Consider the following 5,293-nt stretch of genomic DNA (forward strand, 5'->3'; position numbering starts at 1 on the left):
TCTATATTAATTAAATTGACAAACTTAAAAGAACTTTAATAACCTTAATAACTTTAAATCAGTTTAATACTGAGTGTCTCCCAGTTCACAGGAACCTGAAATTCATTTGGGTTAGTTTCTCTATATTTCTGAGAAATTTTATAAGTGCTAATTTCCTTTAAGCCAATTAAGTAGAGCTCATTTACAAATTAATTTTGATAGTACCATCCAAAGGTAGAGAAATATATTTATAATGCACACATAGACATATAGACAGACACAACCAGATATCTAATATCTTCATTTTAAAACTTAGTCATGAATCAGGTGTTACAATATTAAAATCACTAGAAGTGACCCTTGGGAAAAAGATAATCCAGGAAATATAAAATATCTATTTCAAATTCTAAATATATTTTTTATACTCACTTATTTAACAAATATTTACTGAACACCCATTATCTATCAGACACTGGTTTGTGGTACAAAATGCCATGGTAATGAAACACACTCCCATCCAAAAACAAAAAAAACATGATATCTGCTCCATGGAGCTCACTTGAAATTACATTGCATCGTAAAAAAAAGCACAATCTGACAAGAAAATGGAGCTGATAAAAAATAGTTCTTAGGAATCGAGAATATGATGGGTGAGTAAATATCTTAGCAGAATGGTTAAGCAATAGACCGAATATGGATAAAAAACAAACAATTAGGAAGATCACAGCATTCAAAAGTAGAACAAAAATACAGAAAGGTAAAAAATAGAGAAATGTTATGATATGGAAGATGAATTCAGATAGTCCATTCTTCACTACAAAAGGAATTCCAGAGAGAATATGAAGGAAAAGAGAGAGAGCAAAGAACACTTCACAAAGTTGAATGAAAATTCAAGACTTCAGACTGAAATGGCCCACCAAGGGCCATGAATGAATGAATGAATAAAGACCCACGGCTTAGTGAAACCTGTGAACTCAAAAGACTGAGAAAACTCTGAAAGTTTCAAAAAATAAAAGTTACACAAACAGTTTATAAAGGGACTAGAAATCAGATTGGCATCAGATACATCATTTGGTGGCACTTGGTCCTAGAAGAAAGTGCAGAAATACCTACAAAAGTCTGAGTGTAATGACATTAAACCAAAATATATACCAGTCAAAATATCATTCACAAGCAGGTTTAAATACAAATATCTTGGCACAAGCAAGAACTTCAAAGGTCTACTGGCTACAGACTCTCTCTGAAAGAATTACTGCAGTAAAATAAGAAAGGTGTCCAGAGGAAAGTGTGAGATATAAAAAAATTGATTAAATACTACTCAACAATAGGGAGAAACAGGTTACTAATATGCACAACATATGCATGAATCTCAAATCATTATTCTAAGTGAAAGAAGCCAGACCCAAAGTCTACGTATAGTATGGTTCCATTCATATGGCATTCTGAAAAAGGCAAGAACTATAGGTACAGAAAACAAATCAATGGTTGCCAGTGACTGCAGTGAGAGGAAGGGTTGACTACATCGAGGCACAAGAGGATTATCTGGATAATGGAACTGTTCTATATCTTGATTGTGGTGCTGATTATACAACCATATTCTTTTGTCAAAATTCATAAGACTGGACTTTTCTGGTGGCGCAGTTGTTAAGAATCCGCCTGCCAATGCAGGGGACACAGGTTCAAGCCCTGGTCCGGGAAGATCCCACATGCCGTGGAGCAGCTAAGCCCGTGCACCACAGCTATTGAGCCTATGCTCTAAAGCCCACGAGCCACAACTACTGAGCCCGTGCACCACAACTATTGAAGCCCACGTGCCTGGAGCCTGTGCTCCGCAACAAGAGAAGCTACCACAATGAGAAGCCCTCACACCGCAACAAAAAGTAGCCCCCACTTGCCACAACTAGAGAAAGCCCATGCGCAGCAGTGAAGACCCAACACAGCCAAAAATAAATAAATAAAATTAATTAATTAAAAAAAATTCATAGGACTATATACCAAAAAGGGCAAAAAATAAAGCACTATGTAAATTATGCCTCATAAATAAATAAGTACCTGCATATAAACACGAATACATTAGTGCTAATAAGGGGGGGGGGAACAGTGAAGACTAAGAAAACTGGTTAAGTGTAAGTGTATATTTAAATCTCAATGTTAAAAAATTTAAAAGCAGTCTTGAACTAAAATCTTTAATGATTACAACATTGGAGGTGGTGGGAGGTAAAAGTTTAGCAAGAATAAAAGTAATTTACTGAGACTATTCCTTTATTTACGTGGAGAATAGAGATATAAATATATTCTAAATGTTGATGAAAAATATGCTGCATATTTTTAGATTAACCCCTAGAAGAATAGAAATGAAGTTTATAACTTCCAAAGCCAATAAAGAAAAGAGTAATAGAAAACAATCTAATAAGAAAGTAAAATAGAAATAACTGAAAAGTTTGGTTAAAAGAGGAAAACTAAAATAAAATTGTAAGAATTTCAAACACATTAGTCATCATAATAAATAAGGATACGTTAAATTTTCATATTATAAGACAGACCCTAAGAACTGATTAGAATTAAACATAAATGTTCACAAGTAAAGATCCAGCTATATGCTGCTTGCAAAAGACAGACCTAAAATTAAATGACACAATATGATCATCTTGTGAGATACAAAAAAATATAATAGTTAACGTGATTTAATGTTCATTTTTAATAGAAGATGAAGTAAATTTAGTTTGGTGAGACTTAGAGGAAAGCTTCATTAATTTGATAGAGGGCAATACCACAAACCTGTAGAACATCCTCCTTAATGGTGATACACTAAAAATGAGTCACTGCTCAATTCAATATTGTTATTGCAGGTTTTAGTCAATATAAGAAGAGAAAAAAAAGAGAAAATTTTATATGATGACACCTGTAGAGCTAAAGGTGACAGCTAATCTCAGTCTAATACTTGCTTCTGTCAAGATTCTCTTTGCCTATTAAATGTCTTTTTATTTCAATAATTGCATAAGTGCATTGTTCTAAACAGTTTTCTTCCTGACTTCTTGTTCACATGTGTTAAATTAGCTGTTGAAAATCGATTGGTGCTCACTACACATCAGCCTGCCTTCCATCAGCCAGCAACTGTATCTTGGTTGAATGGCTGCCAGAACTCACTTTGCCCACATGTGGAGGGCCAGAATTAATACCCTCTGAGGGTAATTCCTTAACTGATGACTGATGAGAGAGAGTTAATAAATGCCACAACTTCCCTCCACTCCCCATCCTTGGCTGGGATAATTCAGAGGCATGTATTTTGCACTTTTTTCCAGAGTTTGTTTCCCTAAGGGATTATGACCCAGTCACCCACTGTGGTAGCTGGCTTGATACTGCATCTTTCATTGGCTATTTTACTTTCCCTATATCATTTCCCTCTCTAACCCATGTTCCTTGTTTCTCCCAATAACCTGCTTACACTGGAATCCTTGCTACAGAGTCTGCTCCTGGGGAATGTGAGCTATGCATAGGCATAAATGATAATAATCATTGATATTTAAATGCTTTTTATTTGCTTCACTTTTTTAATGCTAGCAGAGTCTGCAACTTATTTTCAAAATGATTTAGCTAAATAAATAGAGAAAGCAAATGTGGCAAAATGTTGAAAAGGCATAGAGTTATTCCATTTTGATAGTTTTACAACATTTCTTAAGTTTTTAATTTTTCAAGATAAAAAGTTGGAGAACATGCTGGATGACTTCTGGTTTGAAGATGGCAGCATAAAAGTGGCATTTCCCTCTTCATGGAAGTCATCCAAAATCAACAAGAAGAAGAACAAGCAAATGAAATTTCACTTTCAGTAGAGAAATTGGGAGATAAACAAAATTCAATACCACAAAACAGGTAGAAGGACTTCCCAAAAGAAGAAGAAAAATAAGGAGGGAGGGGCAAAGGAACAGGAAAAACAAATGGCAGATGAAGGACATTCTCCAGAGGAATGATACAGTGGAATAGGAGTAAAATATAACTAAATGTTTTACTACCCATTTCAAACCTTACTGATGTGCTTCTGTGAATGAAAACCACAGAGAATAAAAGCAAAAGCTTAGTGAAGAGTCATACTGAAAAAATGTGAAAAAGAAAGCCATCAAGAGATATGAAGGTGAAATTGGAAGAAATCCAAGAGAGAATAAGACACTGATGAAAAAAAGATAGTAAGGATAGAAGGAAAAGAGAAAATGAGCAAAATGGAAATCAAGAAAAAGTTTTAAATGTTATCGAAAATGATAGTTAAAATAGGCAAAGAAACTCTATAAAATTGAAGCCCCCAAAGAATCAAAACCAAAAGAATGAAAAGAAACAAACATTTTTAAATATAATTTTATTTTTAAATATAGTTTTCAAAAATAGTTTTCAGAATGGAACTTCTCTAGACTCTTTCATTTGTAGAGTCTAAAGTGCAATGAGGATTGATAGGAATTTCTGTTTCAGTTGCACCTGAAAAAGGATTGTCTTCTTTTTTAAAATAAAGCTACCAGAGTAAGTACATCAAGGGAAGGCTATGAAACCAACCAGGACCCTGTGGAGCCATCCCAGGGACAGACACCCCACGCTCTGACCCCTGTGTTCCCTGCCTCTTGTTTTAGGAAAGCTTTAGCCTCCTAGGCCTTCCCTGAGTTTCAAAGAGCAAATTTAATCAGAGAAGTAAGAAAATGCAGAAACAAAGGAAAGCAGTCAAACAAGACAAAATAATGATAGTTTAACCATAAAACAAAGTTAAGGACCTTTAGTTCCTCCTCAAGGCCTATAGATAATATCCTGAACCATATCCTTGGGTAGTTTTGCAGATACTAAAACTCCCACCAGGTGGAAGAAGTTAATTGCATGCTGACCACAAGCACATAGACCCCAGATGGGTTGGGACCAGAAGGTTGATGATGTTAACTCCAGAAATACCACCCTATTACCTCACAACCAACCAATCAGAAGAATGTCCGCAAGCTGATCAGGCACCCTACAACACTCACCCCTCATGTTACCTTTAAAAACCCTTCCCTGAAAGCCACCAGGGAATTCAGGTCTTTTGAGCATAAGCTGCCCATCCTCCTTGCTTGGTCCTGCAATAAATGTCATACTTTTGTTCACCACAACCTGGTGTCAGCAGATTGGTTTTGCTGTGTGTCAGGCATTCAGACCCAAGTTTGGTTCAGTAACAACTGTGAGGAATTTCACAAAATACATCATGATATTATAGACAAAAGAGAAATAAGGACTGGGTAGTTGTGGATTTGTAACAACTGAGTAACAATGTCCAAAGTTTGCTATTTAATATATCATTGTTTTCTAG

The 5,293-nt window shown here is 35.3% G+C and overlaps 1 protein-coding gene across 9 annotated transcripts in view; it reads left to right on the forward strand.

The window, feature by feature from the left end:
- The window catches only part of FAM227B (family with sequence similarity 227 member B), a 263,560-nt gene that overhangs the window by 188,539 nt on the left and 69,728 nt on the right, over positions 1-5,293 (forward strand). The gene's annotated exons all lie outside the window — the stretch shown is intronic.

This window comes from Balaenoptera physalus (genome assembly GCF_965194825.1).
Source record: "Balaenoptera physalus genome assembly, chromosome: 2".
NCBI lineage: Eukaryota > Metazoa > Chordata > Mammalia > Artiodactyla > Balaenopteridae > Balaenoptera > Balaenoptera physalus.